Source organism: Amblyomma mixtum, chromosome 7, assembly GCF_055824585.1.
Source record: "Amblyomma mixtum isolate Tamu chromosome 7, ASM5582458v1, whole genome shotgun sequence".
NCBI classification, from domain to species: domain Eukaryota; kingdom Metazoa; phylum Arthropoda; class Arachnida; order Ixodida; family Ixodidae; genus Amblyomma; species Amblyomma mixtum.
In genome coordinates, this window is record NC_143018.1 from 149,010,489 (window position 1) to 149,036,310 (window position 25,822).

The 25,822-nt window shown below is 49.4% G+C and overlaps 1 pseudogene; it reads left to right on the plus strand.

Annotated features, from left to right (window-relative positions):
* Positions 1 to 14,614: 14,614 nt before the first annotated feature.
* On the plus strand, positions 14,615 to 17,061 carry LOC149337826 (uncharacterized; annotated as a pseudogene).
* Positions 17,062 to 25,822: the final 8,761 nt, after the last annotated feature.

Sequence of the window (25,822 nt, forward strand, 5' to 3'; positions counted from 1 at the left end):
AGTATCCAAGGGTTCGTGTGTTGTCACATGATTATTGCTGAGCGAGTAGGTGAAAGAATAGTTTGAAAGTTTATGGCTGAAAGTCATTAATTCATACTTATCAGTGTTGACCGGCATTAGCCACATGGAACACCAGTTTGTTATATGGTCTAGATCTTTCTGTAAAGCGATATGATCGGTTGGATTAGAAATTTTGCGGTAAATAATACAGTCGTCAGCAAACAAACGGATGTTAGAGGTAATGTCGGTTGCCAGATCGTTAATATATATTTAAAATAGTAACGGGCCCAGGACACTGCCCTGGGGAACACTGGACGATACTTCAGAGAGAGAGGATGAACAATTATTTATACTGGTAAATTGTTTACGAAATGAGAGAAAATTTCTAACTCATGATAGCGTTAATGAGTCGATATTTAAAGCAGAGAATTTGGCAATTAAACGACATTGTGCTACCCGATCAAATGCCTTAGAAAAGTCGACAAAAATGCAATCAGTCTGTTGGTTATCATTCATGTTAGTCAGAACTTCGTGCGTAAATTCCATGAGTTGTGTATCGCACGACAGTCCTTTTCTAAAACCATGCTGATAAGGGCAAAAAGGCGGTTTTGTTCAAGGTGCTGCGCAACATTTGAAGCAATGATATGTTCTAGAAGCTTACATGCAATACTAGTTAAAGATATAGGTCGGTAGTTACTGATGTTACTTCTGTCTCCAGATTTGAACACGGGGATGACTTTGCCTATTTTCCAATCTAACGGAAGTTCACCTGTAGATAAAGACTGCTGAAAAATGTGATACAAGATTAAGCTGCTCGAGTTAATAGTGAGTTTAAGAATTTTGGCGTTGATTCCGTCAACACCAGAGCTAGTGGACATCTTAAGGTTTTTAATTAGTGACGTGATGCCTTCAACAGTTAATTCAATAGGGGTCATATATCTGTAGTCGACTTCGGCGGTGGCAGGAATGTTAGAAAGATCTTCATGGGTGAACACTCAAGTAAAATAATTGTTAAAGATAGTCGCACTTTCTTCGTCAGTAATAAAATTTCCGGTGTTGTCCTGTAGAGCGATTTGGGCATGAGTGTTAGCTGGGGATATTGTACGCCAGAATTTTTTAGGGTTGTTGCGCATAAGGGATTCAAGATCTCATGAGAATAAAATTTATGTCTCGCTTTACGAACGGCACGGCAGTATTGTTTTTCGCAGTCTTTCTGTTGCATTTTCAGAGAGGGGGATCCCGATTTTTTCATTGCTTTAAATAAGCGCTTCTTGTTATTCTTAATTGTGCGAAGAGACCTATTATACCATGGCTTAGAAATGTTGACCCGGAATGAAATTTGTGGTACGTGGGCAACCATTAATGACAGCAACTTTTCTTTAAATAAGGTCCAGTTTTCATTGACGGTACGGGAAGAGAAAGTGGAAAGGTGCGAGGAGCAAAATTCTTGCAGACCAACGTTAAGAGCATTGTAATCAGCTTTTTGTAGTTGAAGATGAGCTTAGACGTGAGATGTCGCGTATGTGATGGGATGCTAACTGCAAAATTAAGAATCAGATGGTCACTGAATCCCTCACTAGTACACACGGTGCTTGAATTGCCGGGGCATGAAGTCAAAACAAGGTCAAGAATATTCGTTCCGCGTGTAGGTTGGTTTACTAACTGTCGTGTCCGGTCGCTGTGTTGAATGCAGCGAAAGACGCACACGGTACTTTAAGACTTCGTTTAATTAAAGCCGATGAGGGTGCGACCAGCGTCGACCGAGGCAGGAGCCGAACTGGCCGCCCGAAGAAAGGAGGGAGCGGAGAAGCGTCCACGGGAGGGAGTGGCTTCCCAGAACAGGAGGAGGGTGCGGGGGCGCACCGTGGGGGGGCATCTGGCGACAGCGTGCGACGAAGGGCAAGTGGTCGTTAGGAGGAGGATGCGAGTGGTCGTTAGGAGGAGGGTGCGGGGGCGCACACACACAAAAGCAATAAGGGGACACAACACTTCCTTCCCCCTTAGAAAGTTGCCTGGTATCGTGCAGGGGGTCGGCGCTCACGCGTGGAGGCGCGCTGGCTTTGTGCGCTCGGGGGAGAAACACTTGTAGGCTGGCTGTTGTTCGCTGTGTCTCCTAGGTCTGTCCTGGGCGAAGTCTCTTCTTCCGGGAAGAGGTGCCAGGCTATGTGGGAAGATGGTGCACGTGTTCTCTCCGCTGGCGGACAGCTCTCAGACGGCGTCGTAAATCTACGCAGCTGGTTGAGATGTCGGCGTGCTACTGTGCCATGTATGTTGACGAGCCAAGAGCGCAGGCCTATGCGTCTGACAATTGTAGCTTCCTCCCAGCGTGGCTTTTTCAGAAACTGTCGGGCGAGGACGCGCTGCCCCTCATTAAGCGTGCCGCAGCGCGGAATTGCTTTTTCTTCCCGGAACGTCTCTGCCTTTGGCTCGGGGAGGATGGCTGTGAGCTGGGTTCGCATTTCACGCTCGAACATCATTTTCGAGGGGGTCTCGCCTGTTGTGCTCTGAACCGTCGTGTGCTGCTTGAAGAGAAAGCGCGCAAGGCGGCGCTGCAGCGAGCCTGTCTGATCTCTTTCAAGGGCGCGTTTTAGCTCGGCTACGTAGCGCTCGGCTTGTCCGTTTGTCGCTGGGTGGTAGGGGGCCGATGTAACTGATGAGATCCCGTTGTCGCGATAAAACTTGAGGATCTCCGCAGACACAAACGGTGTTCCGTTGTCCGACACTACCTTGCGCGGCAGGCCGAACGTTGCAAATAGTGATCGGAGGTTGTCAATGACTGCTGCCGAAGTCGTCTGTCCCATTTGCCTTATCTCAAGCCACTTTGTGTAGGCATCTACGACCACAAGGAAAGTGCAGCCCTCAATTGGTCCTGCAAAATCAATGTGCAGTGTGTGCCATGGTGTGTCTGGCTTTTCCCATTCTGGGACAGGAGCTTTCGGCGGGGCGCTCCGGCTGCTCTGGCAAGGCTTGCATTCTCGCACCACTGTTTCGATGTCGTTGTCAATGCCAGGCCACCACATGTAGCTTCTGGCACACTTTTTCATTGCAACGATGCCCCGATGTCCGGCGTGGATGAGAGACATAGCTTGTGCGCGTAGTTCTCTCGGCATCACAACTCGGGACCCAAATATGATGCAGCCGCGATGGGTGCTCAACTCTGTAGCTCGCCTGCGGTAAGCGTCGAAGTTGTCCCCTTTGAGTTTATGCACGTTGCCTTGTTGAACAGCTGTGTAAACTAGCCGGAGAGCTGCGCACTTCTGCGTAGATGCTGCAACTGTGCCTGCTGTAAGCGGAGGTTCTGGCAGTGCTTCGAACATCAGAACGTCTCCTGGTGGAAATGGTTCGTCAACAGTTGCGTCTAGTGGCAGACGGCTTAGCGCATCGGCGTTTTGATGCGTGCCGAGATTCATGGTGTTCAGGTCGTACAACACAGATGGTGTTGCTGATGTTGTTCCATGGAGATCAGATAGCGGCGTATTCTCTGAGGCGTTGACGCTGTGATTAGGCTGGGAAGGTGACTTTATCTTGGCAAGTCTCCGTTTCGTAATGCATGCTCTTTCGATATGCCCTCGCTTGTGGCAAAAATTACACGTGGCTGACTGGAATCGACATCCCTGGGGGTTGTGTTGGTCGTCACACCGCCAGCAGCGTTGTGCCTTTTTGACCGATTTTACAACAACAGAAGGCTTGCGCACCTGGTTGCTTGTCTGGTGTACCGGCTCGGTGTTCCGGCGAATCCCTCTCTGCTGGTGACCGGCGCTCTCCGCTCGAACGGCGATGTCGTAAGCTTTGCTGAATGTGAGGTCCTTCTCAGCGAACAGGCGCTGCTGCAGTGACTCGTCACTCAATCCGCACACAAATCTGTCGCGTAACATCACGTCCAAGGGAAGCATGGTGGTGTTAGCAGAAGAAGCTGCGTCTCCCTCCTGCCCGGTAGCTGTTGTCGACAGCGTTCCAAAATTGCAGTCGGCAGCGAGCTTCTTGAGCGCGGCTACGTAGGCGCTCACAGTTTCTCCTCCCAGTTGATCTCGTCGTTGGAAGCGAGCCCGGCTGTAGACCTCGGATGGCCTTGGGTCGTAGTGCTTTTGCAGCGCTTTTACGATGTCGTCGTAAGACACTGCCGCTGGTGTGCTTGGCTGAATAAGGGCGCAGACAGTATCGTAGGTCTGCTCCCCGCACAGCGTCAGCAGGTTGGCCCTCTTCAAGGCTGGGTCTGTGATGTTGTTAGCTTCAAAGTAGAACTGAAGGCGTCCAACCCACGATGACCACGATGAGCCGTTGAACTCTGGTATCTGATTGGGAAACCCTCGCGTAGCCATGGCTTGTCAATAGCGTTGCGTAGCGCGGGTCGAATCCACTTTCTCGTCGCCACTGTCGTGTCCGGTCGCTGTGTTGAATGCAGCGAAAGACGCACACGGTACTTTAAGACTTCGTTTAATTAAAGCCGATGAGGGTGCGACCAGCGTCGACCGAGGCAGGAGCCGAACTGGCCGCCCGAAGAAAGGAGGGAGCGGAGAAGCGTCCACGGGAGGGAGTGGCTTCCCAGAACAGGAGGAGGGTGCGGGGGCGCACCGTGGGGGGGCATCTGGCGACAGCGTGCGACGAAGGGCAAGTGGTCGTTAGGAGGAGGATGCGAGTGGTCGTTAGGAGGAGGGTGCGGGGGCGCACACACACAAAAGCAATAAGGGGACACAACACTAACTGAGTTAACAAAAAATCTAAAGTTAAGTCGATGAAGTCTTTAGAACAGCGAGAGTCAGAGGTGAGGTTAGACCAGTCAATGTCCGGGAAATTGAAGCCCCCATCAGAAATATATTAGCTTTAGGAAACTTGGTCCTTATGGCACTGAGGTTATTGGTCCACTCGGCCACATTGGTCCACTCAGCAGGATTATAGTCCCTCGCTTTGACAGGCTCGCCCTCCACTTGCACGGCGATACGGTGGCACGCATAGCGCTAGGCCTAGCGCGGTGGCAATGCCGCTGGAGTATATTGTCACGTAGTGGTGACTGAAGTCCGGCGAACAGGAACACAGCGAGAATGTCTTCGAAACGAAACTCTTTATTCGGGCTAACTTGCGCCCGCAAAGAAGGGAATCACTCGGCGGCGGCGTAGCAAAGCGATCGCAAAGCGATCGAACAACGTTTGTCTGCTGCTGTTCCCATGCCCACATACTTTGGTCCGTACTGTTGTTGATTGTGTTCATGTTGCGAAAATGCTTCTTCTGGGCGGAGATGTCGAGCTAAACCCAGGCCCTTCTGAGGCCTGCGAAAAGCTTCACACTGATGTATTGTCTGCCATCGAACGCCTCACCGCGCATCTAGACGACCGGCACGATAAGCTCTTGAAATCTATGGATGAGCTTCAAGTAAACCAGAAGCTGCTCGACTCCAAGGTGTCTGACTTGACGTCAAGATTAAAAACGCTAGAAGAAAAAGTAGTCAACCTTGAACATTTGCAAGCCGAACCTCGCCTACAACAAATGGTTTCTACAGCAGTTCGCACCGAAAATGTCAATCTAGAATCACGACTAAATGAATACGAGGATCGCTCGCGGAGAGATAAATTAGTCTTTTATGGCATTTCTGATTGTGCTGATGAAACTTGGGCGCAATCCGAAGAAAAAATTCGGCAAGTTGTATCAGATAATCTCAAATTCCAGTTACCAGAAGATGGAATTTCTCGCGCGCATCGGCTAGGCTCGTTCGCTTCGGACAAAAGTAGACCCATTATAGTCCGCTTTTCAGCATTTAAAACGAAAGATGCAGTATTCGCCCAAAGATCTCAGCTGAAAGGGTCGGGAATCAGCATGAGCGAAGACTTTTGTAAGGCCACGCGAGCTAGTCGCAAAAAGCTGTTTGATTTCGCGAAAAGTACTGGGCAGAATTATTCCATGAAATACAACAAAGTGGTCATCGACAATAAAAGTTACATCTACTGCCCCGTCACGGACAGCGTTTGCGAGGTACATGTTGATAGCGCACTCTCCCCGGTCACGGCTAGCTCTGTTAATCCCGGCGCAAGCGCCTCCCCGCTGTCACCATAGCTAGATAATATCGAAAGTCGATCTGTTGCACACAGCTTTTCTTTTCTTTTTTGCAACATAAGGAGCGTTAGCAATAAACGCGACGCCCTTTCCAGTCTGATCGACACATGCACAGCGGACCTGGTGATCCTGACAGAATTGGATTGGATTGGAAAACGTTTATTGTCAGCACTGAGCCCTAGTGGGCATTATACTAGGTGGCTTCGAGCCCATGGCTCTTGGCGACCATGTGAGCCCACTCAGTGGCCCGGACTTGCGTCAACGGGTCTGAGCTGGCCAGTAAGCCTCCCACCGCTCTAGAGAAGGGACTGGTAGTAGGTCCGCCGGTGGCGGCGCCTTTTTGCAGCTCCATAAAATGTGGTCATATCCGGCTATCTCGCCGCATTCTTTGCAAGTAGCGTTGTATTGTGTTGGATACATGTGTGCTAGTCTCGACGGGCTAAAGAAGGCTCGCGCCTGGAGCCGACGCCACGTTACCTCCTGGCTTTTGTCGAGCTTTTTGTCTGGTGGCGGATAGGTCCTCCTTTCCAGTTTAAACTGATTGGTGTATTCGTGAAATGATATGAATGCATCTCTCGTGAAATTTGGGGACTCAACCAGGCTCACTGCTCGGCTGACATAACCTCGAGCTATACTGTGAGCCAACTCGTTTCCCCTGTTGCCCGAGTGTGCCGGCACCCATATTAGTTCCACCTCTCTTTGGTCCCAGTCTTTATCTCTTAGGATTCGTTCTGCCTCCTGGGAGATCATACCCCGCGCAAAATTGTTGATAGCCACCTTGGAGTCGCTAATTATGGTGACTGCTTTGGTGCTGGCCATTGCCATGGCGATAGCCGCCTCCTCCGCTGTCCCCGAGTTTTTTGTTTTGACCGAACCGGCCGTTAATGTTTCACCCGAGTCGTTCACGGCCACGACCACAAAGGAGTCGCCTCCTTCGTATTCCGCCGCGTCTACATAGGTTGTGTATTCCGAGCCTTCGAGCTTGGCTTCAAGGGCCTTTGCTCTGGCTCTCCTCCTGCCTTCGTGAAAAGCAGGGTGCATGTTTTTTGGAAGTGGTTTAATAGTGAGTAATTTTCTAACTTTGGTGTGTAATTTTGCCTGCGTGTTTCTTTCCGGAATTCTATCATGTAATCCTAGGTTGCTCAGGATCTTTCTCCCCGGGGGTGAGGTCGCAAGCCTCCTTAATTGCGCAAATATATGTGCCTCGCATAGTTCCGTGGTGGTGTTGTAGATCCCCAGTTTAAGAAGTCTTTCCGTAGGAGTGCAGTGGGGCAGCCCCAATGCTGCTTTATATGCCTGCCTTATGATCCCATCTATTTTGTTCTGTTCCGCCAGCCCTAGCTTGAGGTAGAGAACGGCGTAAACTATTCTGCTTATCACGAAAGCCTGAACCATTCGGCAGAGATCTTTCTCTTTGACTCCCCGTCTTTTGTTAGCTATTCGCCTTATGAGCCTGGTTGTCATGTTAATTGTGGACTTAAGCCTGTTTATTGTCTCTGTGTTCTTTCTATTGTCCTGTATTATAAGTCCTAGGACCCTGATTTTGTCAACTCTGGCTACCGGAGTCTCATTTACCAGTACGTGAATGTCTCCTGCGTTGGTATCGCGTTTCCTAGCCCCCCGGATCACCAGAAGTTCGGATTTGCTTGGCGAGCATTTTAGTCCTGCCCATTCCGCGTAATCCTGGACAATATCGATCGCGTGTTGGAGATTTTGTTCTATTTCCCCATCGTTTCCTGTATGCGTCCATATTGTTATGTCATCCGCATATAGCGTATGGCTTATACCTTCGACAGTCTTCAATAGCGGCGGTAGGTTCTTCAACGCCAGGTTGAATAAGTAAGGAGAGAGCACTGAGCCCTGCGGAGTTCCCTTGTCTCCCAGCTTAATAGTTTCTGACTGGATGTCTCTTAGATTTATTTCTGCGGTTTTGCCGGTTAGAAAGTCTCTTACGTAATCGTAGGTCCGCTTTCCAGGGGCAATCTCCGCCAGATTAGTTAGTATGACCTCGTGTTTGACGTTATCGAAGGCTTTATGTAGGTCTAGGCCCAGTATAGTTTTGGCGCCCCCTTTGTTCGGCGGATCTATGATGTCTGCTTTGAGCTGGAGCATGACGTCCTGCGTGGACAACTTGCTCCTGAAGCCTAGCATCGTTTCAGGAAATACCTCCCTTTCCTCTGCGTATTCCTGGAGTCTGTTTAATATGACATGTTCCATCAGCTTCCCCAGGCAGGACGTTAGCGATATCGGCCTGAGGTTGCCCACTTCAAGTTTCTTCCCGGGTTTTAGAATAAAGATTACTTTGGCATGTTTCCATTGTGAAGGTAGACTACCTCGTTTCCAGATCTCATTTAGGTAATCTGTGACTGCCGTGACCGAGACTAGATCTAGGTTCCTTAGAATTTTGTTGGTTACCCCCTCTGCCCCCGCTGCCGACGTGGTTCTTAGTTGACTCATTGCTCTCCATACCTCCGCTATCGAGATGTCCTCATCTAGCTGTGTGTTCTCTGCTCCTTGGTAAGCTGGAGATGAACCCCCTTTGTCTGTGTTAAGGTACCTGCTCTTCAGTTCCTCTATTAGGTCCGCGGCTGTTCCCTGGTATTTGTGAATCAATCGTTTAAGCTGCCCTTGTGCCGCCGACTTTGTTTGTCCTGGGTCTAGTAAGTGGCGAAGAAGATGCCACGTGTTCTTGCACCCTAGCTTTCCATTCATTTCATCGCAAATTTGTCCCCAGTGTTGACGCTGAAGCTCGTTTGTGTAGTCTTCTATCTGTTTTTCGAGTGTCAATATTCTCTTCTTTAGCCTTCTATAGTGTTTCTGTTTTTTCCACCTCTTCAAGAGGCTCTCGTGGGCTTCCCACATGTGGGCCAGCCTCGAGTCTGTGATGTCATGTTCGGTGGTTGGGATCTGTCTAGTGTGACTGTTTACGTCTCTTTTGAGTGTCTCAACCCATTGATTTAGATCCGATATCTCCCTCGGAGCGGTTCTGTCCCGGACTTTTCGGAGGGTGCCCCAGTCTGTCAGCTTCGTTTCGCGCAGTTTCCCCTTCATCGGCCTGGTTTGTGTTTCAATCTCTATGATGTAGTGATCGCTACCCAAGGTGTGTCCTGTGTTTGACCATCTTTCACCCTCGAGGTCTTTGCCTAGCGTCAAGTCTGGGGACGTGTCTACGCTGACGCTATTGCCTATCCTCGTGGGGTCTTGCGGGTTGTTTAGTAGCGAGAGCCTTAAGTTTTGGATTTCTGTCCATACTTTGTTTCCCTTAGGGGAGGCCGTTCGATATCCCCATGCCGGATGCGGGGCGTTGAAGTCCCCCGTGATTACTAATCCCTTCTTATAAGATAGTCTAATGGCTTTACGTAATAGGTCCGCCAGCCCTGTGCCCCGGTTTTTCAGTGAGTTGTATATATTCAGAATAAAGAGACTGTTGTCCCCTTTTCTCTTTGGGATTATTTCTAGCATCACGTAGTCCTCGCTTGTGTTTTCGAGTGCGTGTTGCGTTTCCGTTAGATTTCTTTGCACTAGCGTGGCCGTGAACGACTTGGGTTTGTGCTCTTTTTGCACTTCTAGCGGGGTGTACGCGGCGTAGCCATTTAATTTGACCATGCCGCTTGCCTCCTGAAGCGTTATTACGTCCGGTGTGGTTATGTTTTTTTGAATGTATGCCTGCAGGTTCCATCTTTTGGACTGGAAGCCTCTGCAGTTCCACTTCCAGATTCTAATTTGTTGGTGAGGGGCCATGATGTCCTATAGAACTCTAGTTTGGGCTAGTTGGTTCATGATTCAACAGGAAAATGGCGCAAGAGACGTGGACAAAAGAGACAGGCGCTGGTCCTGTCGTATTTGTCTCTTTTGTCCACGTCTCTTACGCCATTTTCCTGTTGAATCATGTCCTATAGAGGCTGCTGCTGCGGTTGCAGCGAGGGGAGGGTGTTGCCGGCAACAGGGAGAAGCCTGGCTTCTATGTTTGCTAGTTGTTCAGTTCAGTTCAGTTCAGTTCAGTTTATTACCTTAAAAGTCCCCCGTAGGGGCATTACATAAGGGGTGGGTTTTTATACAAACAATAAGGATCATGGTAAACAGTTATTGAAAAAATGGTCAGATACAAGTTGCAAAAACGAAGATGGGCAGGTAGTAGAAGCGATTTCGTGGGGAAGGCCGTTCCAGTCTGTGGCGGTTCGGAAAAAAAACGAGGCAGTGAAGGTGGTGGTCCGGGCACGTGGGCGCGCAACTTGAAGTGGATGGCTAGTTCGATATGATATGCGTGCTGCTGCTGTGATGTATGGTGCTTGATTAAGGGACGAAAAAAAGAACTTGTGGTACAGTGAAAGGCTAGCAATGCGACGTCGACAGAAAAGCGATGATAAACCAGATTCTGCTTTGAGAGATGAAACGCTGATATTATATGAGTACGATGAAGGAATAAATCTAACAGCGCGATTTTGAACTGATTCTAATGCGTCGGCGAGATATGCTTGGTGCGGATTCCAAATGGGCGCCGCGTATTCCAGTTTTGGCCTGACAAGTGATTTATAAGCTAGTAATTTGACATGTTCCGGGGCGTTTCGCAGGTTACGTTTCAGAAAGCCTAAGGTTTTGTTAGCTGCGGCGATAATGTTAGTGACATGTGTGCTCCAAGACAAATCGTGAGAGAGCGTTACACCTAGCTATTTGTAAGACTGCACTAGTTCCAGGGGTGTGTTAAGAATTGTGTAAGGGAAACAAAAGGGACTGCGCCGGCGGGAGAAGTACATGCATTTACATTTGTTGGCATTTAGCGTCATTAGTGAATTGTTGCACCAGTCTGAAACGCTGATTAGATCGTTCTGGAGAGCAGTTTGGTCAGATATGTTTTTGATTGTGCGGTAAATGACGCAGTCGTCTGCGAACATGCGTATATTAGAAGAAATACACTGAGGTAAATCGTTAATGTATATTAAAAACAACAGAGGACCAAGGACAGATCCTTGGGGCACGCCGGAAGTTACTGGGAGTGGTCTAGATAAGTTACTGTTGATTAAAACCATTTGCGTACGATTGGACAAAAATTCCTGTATCCACATTATAACGTTAGGATCTAGGTTCAGCAGTTGAAGTTTTAGTAACAAGCGCTGGTGAGATACCTTATCAAAGGCTTTCGCAAAATCCAGATAGATTGCGTCAGTTTGCACATTAGTGTCCATGTTAGTGTGTAAGTCATGAACAAAAAGAGCTAATTGGGTTTCACAGGAGAAACCTTTGCGGAACCCATGCTGAGAGGGATGAAAAAAATTGTTACAGTCTAAGAAAGAAATAATTTGAGAGTAGATGACATGTTCCATGATTTTGCATGGCACGCTTGTTAGGGAGATAGGTCGGTAATTTAATGGAGAGTTTCTGTTACCTGTTTTGTAGACTGGAACGACCTTTCCCACTTTCCAATCATCTGGCATGGTTCCTGAAGAAAGTGACTGGGAGAACAGCAATGACAAGTATGAAGTAACCGTGTGTCTCGTGTTCCTTAGAATTTTAGAGTTAATACCATCAATGCCAAATGATGACAATAGCTTAGTCTTCTGGATTATAGATGAAATTCCTTCTTCACAAAATGTGATGTTTGGCATGGTACATTCCATATTGGGAAAAGGAAAAGAAAAGGGCGTTTCGATTTCTTTCGTGAAAACAGTGGCAAATGCGGAATTGAAAGCGTCGGCACATTCAGCATCGGTAATGGTTTCTTGTAGATCATTGGTGAGGGTGATAGCGCGTTGTGGGTGAGGGTTTATTACTTGCCAAAACTGTCTTGGGTTACTGCGCAACAAATTTGGAAGTGTAGTAGCATAAAATAAACGCTTTGCGCTGCGGATCGCAGTCAAATATTCATCTTCGGCTTCGTAGTAGGTTTGCAATCGGGATGGGTTGTTTTTAGCCGCCCGATAGAGACGCTTTTTTTTATTTTCTAGTCTTTTTAAGGATTTAGTAAACCAGGTTTTTGGTGGCTGGTGCGAATGTTGACAGTTGGTATATATTTATTAGCCAAATCATTTAACTTATTCTTAAACATCGCCCAGTTATCTTGGATCGTTTGAGTGTGACATGCAGCTTCGAAGCTGGGAAAAAAGGTATCAAGTTCATGATTTATCGCGTCATAATTACCTTTTTCGTAAAGTGTTATAGTTTTCTTTTGAGTCTTATTTGGTGTTACAGGAAATGAGAAGGTAGCATGAATGACATTATGGTCACTAATTCCTCGAAGATATGCAACAGAAAGTAGGGCATCCGGGTTATTTGTCAAAATAAGATCCAGAATGTTTTCGGATTCAGGCGTGACGCGCGTTGGTTGTGACACTAATTGTGTTAAATTAAAGTTCAAACAGATGTCAATGAAATTCCTTTCCTCTACAGGACCTGCTATTGAAGAAGATGGGAGGTTGCACCAGTCAATGTTTGGGAAGTTAAAATCCCCGAAAAGGAGAATGGAGGCATTTGGATAGCTCGTTGTCAGATGAATTAAGTTATTATTGAGTTCGTTGCAAAAGTCGGGTGTGGGATGGGGAGGTCTGTAGCAGACTCCCAGTAGCACTGTTTTTGGTGATGCTCGACATAGTAACCAGAGTGTTTCAAGCTTTGATTTGATATTTATCATAGTACATAAAATTTGGTTATGAACGGCTATGAGAACACCACCGCCCCTTGATCCTTCGCGGTCATTTCCAGAATTTGCTGGAAGCAACCCATGGTTCGTTCCCTGAACATGACGAATTCCGCCGTCAGATTGTCAGCACATTCCGCTATTTTGTCTACCCTAGTGGTAAGGGCATCAATTCTAGCGTCTTGAGCGTCAACCCGCTTCAATAGTGTGTTCATGTCTGACCTAACCTTGATGTGGGTTTTAGCCGATGCGTCCTCGTTAGGACTTTCTGCCGCCTTTTAGAGCGCAGCTCTTTGGCGTCAGTTCCTGGGTTTCGCGTCGTCGTCGGCGTCGGCCTCGTAACCAGCTCCGCCCCCCTTTCATCCCCCCAGCGCTAGCAGCGACCGACTGATACCGCTGGATGCCGCTGACGCCGCTAGAGAGTCAAGATGACGTGACTGCATAGAACACCGTCGCCGCCATGCAGAAAGATAGCAGCGACCGACTGATACCGCTGGATGCCGCTGACGCCGCTAGAGAATCAAGATAACGTGACTGCATAGAACACCGTCGCCGCCATGCAGAAAGAGGAGGAAAGGGTCCCCCCCCCCCCCTGTTCTTGTGTGGCGGATAGGGTGCTCTTCAGTTGCCGACGCGCCGGTTATTTCACGTAGGCCCCGGCACGTCGACGAATACGTGACCACCTTCCCACGGCTAGACCAGGTTGTTAAAGGAATACGTGTGAAAAATAAAAAAAAATTCTGTGATAGCGCATACATGTGTTGCTCGATTTCTTTGCCTCAATCTATCGAAAAGGTGAAACAGCTTATTTGCTGCGCTCAAATTTCGCATTAGGAAGTAACGTAATCGTCGGTAATTTTTTGGGGGGAGTACTGTCGTTTGTGTTTCCCTCTCTGGGTAGAGGTCTTTTCAAGGGGACTCTGGTGTCTGTGTCCATTGTGTTTTGAATGTCTCCCCCTTCATATGTGTCACGCGGGGGCGCCTGACTCGCGTTTTGTGATTGTTGAAAAGGTGGTTTTTCGACCACCTTCGGCTGTTTTGTGTTAGCGTTAATGAGTTTCCTCAGCTCCGCCATCTCCTTCTTTATGGTGTCTAGCTCTCTGTCTCTGTTAGCGAGCTGCTCTACCAGTTCCTTCTCCCGAGTGGTTTCCCAAGAAGAGGCCTTATCTGGCCAGCTCACCTTTTTGCCCGCGTCTCTGTCCTTGCTTGAGCCTCTTCCTCTGCTCGAGCTGCTCTCTCTGTCAGGACCCGACCTGGCGCCTCCGGTCCCCGGTAATGGTGGAAGGAGCTCGATCTGCTTCTCCCCCGGTGGCCTTGGCGGGTGCCGCTGTGCTCCCTGGTCTTCGGTCTTGGTTGGTGTCCGGAGTCAAGTTGCCCCAGGTCGTTCTTGGCTTTATAAGGTTCTTTCTTTGCCAGCCGATACTTGCAATTCCGGCTGCCGGTGTTGTGTGGCCCCCCGCATACGATGCATTCGGGCTTGCATTTCGGCAGTTCTCCCTCCGGTGGGTCTGGATGGTCTTCGCCGCATCTGCGGCAACGCTTTACCCATGGCTTATAGCACACATCCGTCCTGTGTCCCGTCTTCCTGCAGTTGTAGCAGGTCTCTACCCGCTCTCGGTACTGGTAGACGATGAACACTGATCCCCAGTAGAAGAGGGATTCGCCGCTAGGGGGCCAACGGGAGCGGATGCCTGCAACGTCGGCTCCGGCAAACGGTACGTGCTTCTCCTACCCAATCTCTCCTACGGCCACTAATCTGCTCGAAAACCGACATAACTGCCTAAGGAGCTCAGAAGAGCAAGGACAGGACAGGAAAGCAAGGAGGACAGGAAAGCCCCCCATTACGGGCATAATCCGACCTATTCTGAGAGAAGCACAATTATGGGACCGAGACGCCAAGCCGCACAGCTAGGCCGCACTAGGATTCCTCCCCTCCGTCGGCGACGGCAGCCGTTGTCATGGAGGTAACGGTTGAAGGCCGCACCATCACCGCGGAAGAGCAAAACTCAAGCGACTGGACACCGGTGCTGTATAAAGCCTACGCCTCCCGACCAGCCAGTTCGCCGAAACCTTACCGCTCCGACAACGCTACCTCAGACGCAGCTCACCCGAACGCCAACAACGCGTCGCGCCACGCAGCAGCCGTAACCGGCAGCGGCAAGACGCCGGCCCGTCTACCACCTGCGACTAAGGAGGCTCGCCTCGCAGTACAGCGGAGCAAGCAGCTGCCACCACTCCCACCGAACGCTATTCGAGTAGTCGTTCGCCCGCGAGGTGAACTACGACTCCTAGATGTCCCAGCACCCCGGCTCTTGAAGACAGTGCAGACCCAGCTCGATATCATTCCACCGGACGACTTCTGCCTGCGCGTCCACCCGACGAACAATACTTTCACCATGGCAACCACACATTTCCCAACAGTCGAGACTCTCAAGACGCTGACCTCTCTCACCATCGGAGGCAAAACATATCCCTGCGCGGCATACGTAGCACCACCACCGGGGGCTACCAGAGAAGTCATCACGAATGCCTATGACGACGAGACGCCGACGCAACTGTACCACGACCTGCTGAAAAGAAATCCTGAATACACCATTCTAGCAGCACGACGCATGGGAAAGACACACTCCATCCTGATCACCTTCGACGAAACCACAGTACCTCACTCCATCAAATACATGGGAGCCATCCACCGCTGCACCCCATACCGTGGCAGTCCGGATGCCTATACTAACTGCAGACAGCCGGGTCACTGCCACGACATATGCCCGAGTCCCAAGACAAATATCTGCCCCCGTTGTGGAACACAACACTCCCAAGAAGACACACTTTGCACGCCCAAGTGCATTCTGTGCGAGGGCCCACACCTGACAGGCACGGGATCCTACAAGGGACGCAACATCAACCAGCCACGGAAACTGCCAAACCACCCACAAACGCAGCAGCACGACTTGGTCCTATCCAGAGAAAATTTTCCCCATTTGTCATCCGGACTCCCACAGCCCAACCAAAACAAACCAGCTTGGTCAGTGCCGTTGAAACAAGTCTGGGACACCTCCGCCTCTTCACACAGGCACACGACATCCTTGACTGCACAACCGAGTGTACAACAAGCCCTGGCAAAATCTCAGGAGGAGGCAGCAGCGGCTAAAGCAGAAGCTACAGCAGCCCGAGCAGAAGCCGCCGCCTTGCGTCAGCACATCGCCAAGCTGGAAGCCCAGATAAGTGCTCTTGCCGCTGGTTCTACCCTTCCACCTGCTCCCACTCCTACCACATCCCAAACTCCTCCTCCCAACCCGCCTACCGCCGATACCTCGTCCTCCCACTCCGAGCCTAATTCCTCTCCTGATTTGCTAGCAATGGAGGCTGACACTGATCCCTTTACAAATTCACCTCCGTGCACAACGCCCTCTCCCTCCACACCCATCTCACTAAACAACATAAAAAAACCCTGCTTGAATCATTTGCAGCTCGCTTTGAGGCAAAACTGCAGGAAGCTATAACTCGCATCAACGAGGAATACACACCCATCAAAGACGCAGTAATCCGCATAACACAAGACAACGCTATTCTTAACCACCGATTCGATGTGCTAACTCAAGGATTCTCTGAACGCTCTAACGATCTTGAGTCCCGACTCCCAAAGCGTGACCCCACACCAAACAGACGCAAGAAGCCCAAAGCACCGGAGGAACAGACCAACCCTATCCCTACCATAGTTCAGGGCTCCCAACCCCCCGTTACAGCTCCCTCCTCTATAGATTGTCATGATGGCAGTTCCACTCCGTAATCTTACACTCTGGCAGTGGAACTCCCGGGGATTTGGTCACAAGCGTCACGTAATCCACCAACTGCTGTCCTGCGCTGCAGGACCCGACATCCTTGCCCTGCAGGAACCCTCAAACCCACTCACCCTACCCGGCTATGCTCCTGTTCTGCCCACATCCCCCACACCCCCTCGGGTAGCATTTCTGGTTCGTCGTTCAATCACCACCATCTCCCATTCCATAGTGACTGAAGACATTGATCACCTTTTTATTGAGCTTGTGCCGCAACACACTCGAGCGAACAGTGTCTTCATCCTAAATGTTTATAGCCACCCTAAGTGCCTTGAAGGTAACTTCGAACGCCTCTTTACGCTCGCGAAGCGCATAGCCAACAAGTGCCCCTTACTCGTCGTGGGAGACTTTAACGCCCCACATACAGCCTGGGGTTACCCACACGACACACCGAAAGGACGTCGGGTATGGTTAGCCGCGCAACAAGCCGGTCTCTCCCTTCTCACAGACCCCACCTCTCCTACACGCACGGGAAACAGTGTCTGTAGAGACACTACGCCAGACCTCACGTTCGCACATCGCCTCCCTCACGCCACATGGTGCAACACACAAGAGAATCTTGGTAGTGACCATTTCATTTCATTTCATTTCATTTATTTTTCCCTTAAAGGCCCGAGGGCATTACATAAGGGGGGAGCAAACTCAAGATTTGTACGAACAAGACAAGAACACTACAAAGAAAGAAAAAAAAATAACATTGCAAAGGAATAGAGATGTACAACAGGTAAGGGGCGTCGAAAAGGTTATACAATATGTAACAAGTAAAAAAAAAATTTAACACATGAGTAAACGAAGGCTAAGGAATGAAAAAAAGCAAGGACACTTGTCTGTCTCAAGCACAACATATAATTAAAAAGATTGCACTCACGAAAAATGGTCCTTTAGTATTTCACGGAATGATTTGCGATTAGTGCATGATACAATGGTGTTTGGCAGGGCATTCCATAGAGCTATTGCGTGCGGGAAAAAAGAAGAACTGAGTGCTAACGTGCGACAGTTGATGCGAGCGATGCTATGATTGTGGTTCAAGCGGCTAGACGTCCTATGGGGGGGTTCTAGTTTTGCGTGGCGTGAGCGCGGATGATAATAGAAATGATGCAGAAGACAGAGGCGAGATATGATGCGGCGTGACACGAGCGATGGAATGGAGACGGACTGTTTCAGTGCAGTGATGCTGGTTTTTCTTGAATAGGAAGATGTTATAAAGCGGATGGCGCGGTTCTGTACGGCTTCGAGGTCGGCGGCGAGATAAGCTTGCGATGGATGCCAAATGGATGACGCATATTCTAATTTCGGGCGAATGAATGTCATGTATGCTAGTTTCTTTATTTCAGGGGATGCGTCCTTCAAGTTACGTCGTAAGTAGCCGAGTGTGCGTGAGGCTTCTGCGCAAATGTTTTGAATGTGGGTTACCCATGATAGTGATGGTGTTAGGTGGAGGCCAAGATATTTGTATGATAATGTGGGGTCGACAAGAAGTGAACCAATGCTGTACTGATGCGGATTCATAGTGCGTTTTCTCGTGAAAGACATAGATTTGCACTTGCTAATGTTTAACGACAGGAGGGACGTATTACACCATGACGCGAGTGTGTTAAGATCGGTTTGAAGTAAAGATGAATCATTGGCCGCCTCAATAACTCTGTATATGACGCAATCATCTGCAAAAAGCCGTAAATTAGAGTTTATGTTACAAGGGAGATCATTAATGTAAATGAGGAATAGAAGCGGTGACAGTCCAGCGCCTTGAGGGACCCCTGATGTTACGCTGGTGAAGGGTGAGTGGCTATCGTTTGCGGAAGTGAACTGCTTGCGTCCTGAAAGAAAATTTTCGATCCAGTGGATTAGGTTGGCGGGAATTCCTAGCAATGAAAGCTTTTGAAGTAAGTGGTTATGGGGGACGCGATCGAATGCTTTAGAGTAATCGAGGAATATGGCATCTACTTGAAGGTTATTGTCCATAGATTCGAGTAAGTCATGTATGAACTCGGCAAGCTGTGTTTCGCATGAAAGGTGTTTCCTAAAACCGTGCTGGTGAGGATAAAAGAAGTCGTTAGATTCTAGATGTGCCATTAGGTTCGTGGATATAATGTGCTCGAGAAGTTTGGATGGGATACTGGTTAATGATATAGGACGGTAGTTAGAGGCTGATTTGCGGTCACCTGCTTTAAAGACTGGAATGATTTGGGCAACTTTCCAATCATCCGGGACTTCCTCCGATTGCAAAGACTGGGTGAAGATTAATTCTAATATCTGGGACGAGGTTGATGATGTGTTTTTTAATAACTTACTGTTGATGTGGTCACACCCAGCCGAGGAAGACAGTTTAAGAGAATCAATGAGGTTGCTGATACCGTCGGGATTAATCAGTATCTTACGCATCGTAACCGGTGAAGTTTCTGGTGGAAGTGAGGTGGTAGAGTTGTGTGTGGGAGTGAAAACCGATGTGAAATATTGGTTCAGTACGGTAGCGCACTGATCTAGGTCCACTGGGTCACCATCAGTTCCCATGAGTTCTATTTGGTTCGGCCGAGACCTAGGAGAGAGAATACGCCAAAATTTGTTGGGGTTGGACTGTAGGATTTTGAGAAGGTCAACTGAAAAGAATTTGTGTTTTGCCGCACACAGGCTTTCGATATAGGTTTTTGCGCACTGATAGTATTGGTTCCACCTTGCAGGGCAGTTAGACGACTTTGCTGACCGGTAGAGGCGTTTCTTTCTGTTCAGGAGGCGTTTCAAAGTCACAGTAAACCACTCATTGCTATGATCGGATGTAATATTTATTTTTGGTATGTATTTGTTTCTTAGGTTTATCATTGTTGTTTTGTATAGTTCCCAGTTATGGTTGATCGTTCGTGACGCATATGACTCACGAAAGCACTCGTGAAACCGTGCAAGTTCAACGTTGATTGCATCAAAGTTGCCTCTTTTGTAGTCGAAGATTATCTTCTCAGTTGCGGACCTAACTTTTAGCAGTAGTGATATGGAAATGTGAAGAAGAGCGTGGTCGCTGATTCCGGGGTGAATCGTTACGCTTTTAATGTCATCAGGACTGCTCGTGAGCAATAGATCAAGAGTGTTATAACCTCTCGTCGGAAGTGATATGGATTGATGCAGATTGAAATCAAGAGTTAGATCAAGGAATAGTTTGGGCTCACTGGATTGTGAATTACCAGGTGTGCTAAGTAGAGGCCAGTTAATATTGGGGAAGTTGAAATCGCCAAATAGAAAAATAGGTGAGTTGGGGAAGTTGTCCCTAATATATGTTAGACTATGACAGAGTAAGTTTCTGAAGGATGGACCATAATCGGGTGGTCTATAACAAATACCAAATACAGCTTTCCCATTTGAGGTGTGAACGCAAATCCATGATAGTTCGAGTACGTCGTCGTGGCACACTAAGGATGATGACAATGTGTTTCTTACAGCTATTAGAACGCCACCCCCTCTACGGCCGCCGCGATCTCGGCGATAGATGGTGAATTTCAGATTAGTGGGAAGCAATTCATTATCGAGGATTTCTGCAGTCAACCAAGTTTCAGTTAGAATGATAATGTGGGCGTCAATGTCATCAATGAAGCTAAGAAGTTGGTCACGCTTTGGAATAAGGCTTCTTATGTTGGTGAAGGCGATTTGGATGTCGAGGTATGATGAAGGACGCTTGTTGGCAGCATGATTTGCTGCGCGTCATTCGCTACCATCGGTGTTGGGAACACGAGCGGTACATTCAATCACCGTGTCAGTGGCAGAGTTGTAAGCATAGCATTTTTTCCCAACGTACATTTTATCAAGTCGCAGTTTGAATGCACATTTTTGAGGCCGGATAAATTTCAGAAGTTTAGAACGAGCAAGACGGGTTTCCGGAGCGAAATCTTCTCTGATTGCGTATACCGTGTCTTTCAGTTTGGGACCACACGCCAGAATGCTTTCTTTTGTCTTAAACTGAGTTAGCTTAATGATGATTGGCCGTTGTTTATCGGTGCAGAATGCTCCTAGTCGATGCGCACGTTCTATAGAATCTGCTTCTAGTTCTACACCGAGCTCAGTAGAGCACAGGTCTCGAACTTTTTTCTCAGATTCTTCCCAAGGTTCCTTTTCGACGTCTTTAAGGCCAAAGAAAAGTAAGTTGTTTCTTCTCATACGATTGTTTGCATCAATATTGGCAGCATGAAGGGCTGCAAGCTCCCGTTTTATTTCGTTAGTTTCTTCGATTTTCACCACGTCTGAGTCTTTTTTGTGAGCGAATTCCAACAGAGAAATGCGGTTGTTTAGCTCGGATAAAAGCTTTCCATGGTTGTCTTGAGTAGCCTTAAGTTCTTTTAGTTCAGTAGACATGGCAATATGCGCGTTCTCGAGGCGTTTGAGGGTGTCTAAAACAGACGAGTTGTCGAGTGCAGTTGGAGGGCCTGGGATCAGCTCAACATCACCTGATAGATATAACATTAGCTGGGATAACAGGTGGGATGCTATACAGTCGCAACACATTCGCAAAGCGCTACGCCACTTCATCACATAGGGGCAAGACACCGCTACAAGGCAGCGGTTGCTAGTCTTACATTCACTGCAGTTGTTCATATAACCAACCTGAAATGTCAGTAGCGGGTTGAGCATGGTGCCACGTGCGGTGTCGTGCCCCAGGTGGTGCGCGGCAGATGGCGGTATATATACTGTGCAGGCGGGTCCGGTGATCCATGACGTCGATGAGGGATCATCGAGATTCTCTTACACATTCAACTACATCGCAGGCCTCTCAGAGGCTCCACTCTTACAAAGTGGGACTCTTTCCGCTCATGTAGAACAGCACGCACTTTCGTCCCCATCACGGACATCACCGCATGGACCGAGCAGCTAAAAAGCGATGTCCGATCCGTAACTTGTACTCTACCCGAAGACTGCCCAAGCGACTCAATTGACTCCCGCCTCCTACATTTATGGGAGGCTAAAACAGGCCTAGAGCGCCGCTGGCAAAGGCAGCGATGGAACCGGACACTTAAGCGTCGCCTCGCCCGCCTTAACAAAGAGATAGAAACACACGCAGCGAATCTTTCACGTCAGAGCTGGGAATCTATCTGCAACAAGCTTGATGGCAATATGAGTGTGCCTCAGACCTGGAACCTTTTTCGGCACACCTTTTTCCTCACTCACTCTAAGACTGCCCAGAGACACGCCCTCACCAAACTCATACATACTTCAGATATACCTCCACCAGACCTCCTCCAAGACCTTCGAAATCAATACTTCCCCACATACCCTCCTGCACACCACCCTGATTATACAGGCCCCCCTAACGACCAGCTTGACCAACCCATTACAGAAGCAGAGGTCCAGGCTGAACTCCAGACGCTTAACACGTCCTCAGCCCCCGGCCCAGACGGGGTACATAACAAGGCTCTCAGGAATCTCGACGCACAATCCATTGCTGCACTTACAGAATACTTTAATGAGTGCTGGCGACTGGGCACCCTCCCACCACAATGGAAAGAGGCAAGAGTCATTTTCATACCCAAACCTGGCAACCTCTGCTTACTTCTAACCTCAGACCCATCTCCCTCACATCTTCTGTTGGCAAACTCATGGAGCATGTACTCCAGCGCAGGCTTTGCCAATACCTAGAAAGCAACAATCTCATGCCCACTAGCGTGTTTGGATTTCGACCAGGGCTTTCCACACAGGACGTCTTCTTGCAGCTAAAACATCACATTCTCGACTCACAGACCTCCGACACTAAAGCTATCCGGGGGGTGGATCTCACTAAGGCATTTGATAACGTTACACACTCAGCTATCCTAGAAAACCTTACGATCCTGGGAGTCGGCGCCAGGATGTACAACTACATCCGAGACTTCCTCAGCCACCGCACACCCACGCTTACCTTCGGCGACCACAGTCTACCAGGGATCACGCTGGGAGCACGAGGTACGCCCCAGGGAGCCGTCCTCTCCCCTATTTTATTCAACATAGCACTTCTTCACTTACCACAACAGCTAGCTCAAATTCCCGACATCCATTTCGGCCTCTACGCCGACGACATCACTGTCTGGGCAAACCATGGCAGCGATGCCGAAATAGAAGAACACCTACAATTGGCACTACCCACCATCGACGCATATGTACGGGAGCGTGGCCTGACCTGCTCCCCTTCAAAATCGGAGCTTTTCCTCTACCGGCCCAAGCAACACGATTCAGCCAATGCACCCATCTCCCTCGCCCTAGGTACCCATCCCATCCCACTAGTACACAACATCCGCGTGCTAGGACTGGTTCTCCACTCCCACGGTGCGCACAGAGAAGTCATAAAGACACTTCAAACACACGATCAACACACCACTCGACTAATTCGCCGCATAGCGAACCGCAGGGCTGGCCTACGCGAGCGAAACACGACTCACCTGACCCAGGCTTACATCATAAGCCGCACAACATATGCCCTTCCATACTTACCCCTGAAACAGAAGGAGAGAGACCGGGTTAATGCGCTCCTACGTAGTTGCACGAGAACGGCTCTACGTCTTCCCCCCAGCACATCCAACGACCGACTTCTCAGACTAGGTGTACACAACACCTTTGAGGAGCTAAAAGAAGCTACCTTTATGGCACAACTATCCCGTCTATCCAGCTCAGAGGCTGGTCGTACTTTATTGTCCCAGTTGAGCCTGACCACAATTACAGAGCCTACCGAGGGGTCCCCCTTTCTGCTACCCTCCGCTCTAACCTCAACGTAACCCCCATCCCCAAGAACATGCACCCTGAGCGAGACAGGGAACGCAGAGTAGCAAGGGCTCGGGCCCTTCACAAACAGTATAGTGAGGACCATGACGTGGTCTACGTGGACGCAGCGGAATATACGACAGCCTCCCGTATGGCCCTGGCGGTAGCCGACAATAATGCAAAGCTTCTAACCTCCAGCTCAATCATTACCAATTCGACCACAGAGGCAGAAGAGGCAGCCAGCGGCGCTTGCTCTCATTTCTACATCTGCCACAAAAGTTATCTCCGATTCCAAATCTGCAATTTTAAATTATGCGAAGGGCTACATATCCAGCACCGCTGCTCGTTTACTACGTTTCTGGCAGCCCCGGCGCCTCATCACCCTCATCTGGACGCCAGCACATGCTGGCCTCCCTGGCAACGAGGAGGCTCATTCCCTAGCCCGAGGTCTCACATTCCGGGCAGGAGTCGAGCCCATCTACGAGCCTCGGAGCGCCTGCTCTCCTTCCGTGATATTCTCTCGTACTACCGAGACAAACGAAGGGAATACGCACCCCCAGCTCCATCCCTCACCATACCGCAGGCTGCACATTGGCGACAACTACAAACCCGAGCTGCTCCATACCCAATACTGCTGCATACCCGATACCCAGACCAATTCCCATCATCATGCAAACTTTGCGGCAAACCAGGAGATTTCTTACACACCCTCCTCACATGCCCCACCTTCCCTCATCCCCCATCACCAACCGCGGCGGAGTCTTACTGGGAGTCTCTTCTGACCAGCTCGTCCGCTCAAGACCAGCGCCGGATCATCTCCAGCGCTCACAGTAGGATTGCGCTCCAGGGGCTATCCTTCGCGTTGTAAGGGTGCCTCCTCCTCACATTGAGGAGGCATCCAAGTGCCATGTAGGGGGCTTCGCCCCCACGATTTACATCATTGGCAATAAAAGTTTCCACCACCACCACCACCACCCAGTAGAAGACTTGGGATATTCAAAATTCCGCAAGTGCGCTTTCCCGCATAGCAATGTTGCCCCAAACAAGATGGCCGACTTCGCTATAAAGGAACTACATGGGCTTCAGGACAGGCGCTAAAGGTGTGGATAGAATGTAAGAAACATATTTTGGAAGAATCAAACAAAAAACCAGTCTGTCTTGCTTTGTTTCAGCTGGAAACGCATGGTCCGCCATCTTGTTGGGGGCAACATTGTTATGCGGGAAAGCGCACTTGCGGAATTTTGAATATCCCCTATAGATCTCGACTTGCCAATTCTTCTGGCGTTGAGTACTACGATGTCCGGGTTGCGTTTGATGAATCCTTGACGGACTTCTTCCGGTGTTCCGATATCATAGGCGTTGTATACCACGCCCTTAATTGCGTCGTCGGGAGCCGCGACGTAGGGTGCCATGGCGAGGGTCTTCTCCCCGATAACTATCGTCTTTATCCTCGCGTAGGTGCTCGCGCGTTGACGATTCGGTGTGCTGATCGTGTACGTGTTGTTCACGGAGTTGGTTCTTGAAGTGTCTTCGTCCAGGACATCTCCGTATGGTAGTTGCGCGGCCGCGCAGGTGGCCTGCAGTAGGTGACGTGGCACGTAATCGTTCAAGTTCCAGCCTCTGGGCCTGAAGATTATTTTATAGCCGCTCTCCGGGAGCTTCGGCATTGGTGCCCTTTTTCGGATGTTCGGGTCTTGCCTCTTTTTCTGAGTGGCAGTCGATTTCTTCTCCCCGGCGCCGTGATCGCCAGCGTTCCCGCCGAAATTCGCGGCGGCGTTCGTGCCAGCGTTTCCGCTGGCGTTTCCAGGCTTCCCGCCTTTTTTCATCATGCGGTCGTGCATGCTGAGAACGGTCTCCCACTCACCGTTCTCAAATTCCGAGGGTGCCAGTTCATCTCCGTCGACGGCGTTGATCATCGTGGTGGTCACGGGGCCGCCCCAGGGGCCGGCTCCCGTCGATGCACGGGTAGCTACGCTAGGTCTGGGCGTTAGGCCTAGCTAGCTCTCACGCGTCCGAGAGGTGAAAAGTCCCATGAAATGTGAAATAGTCCACCGTTTGCCCGAAATCCAGTGTCCCCTTGCACGGAGGGAGAATCCGGATCTGTTCGCGGTAGTTTCCGGCCCGCAGGCCCAAGTTGAACGCCGAAAAACAGCTGCTTGGCGGGAGCGCATGCGACGCACGTCTGCACCGCTCTGACGCGGGTGGTGTTCCTCCTGACAGAAACTTGGCTCTCTGCTAAAATCAATGATAAAGAAATTTTTAATTGCGCACGTAAATACAAATTCTACAGGTGTGACCGTGGAACTCGACCTGGAGGTGGCGTTTTGATAGCAGTCGCGGACGGCTTGGTTTCTTTTAATGTTCCTATTCTTTGTTCCCTTGAATTGGTTTGTGTGAACATCCGCCTCAACTACAAAGATATTATTTTGTCGCGTGTTTTTGTCCTCCCAATTCAGCTTTTCATCTGACTTTCATGATGTTCTAAGTAAATTGCATAGCAGGTTTCCCTCATCACCCACTGTCGTTTTAGGCGACTTCAACTTTCCTAACATCACTTGGAACGTACCTTTGCCGTTTGCAAATGACAACTCCGTTGAAT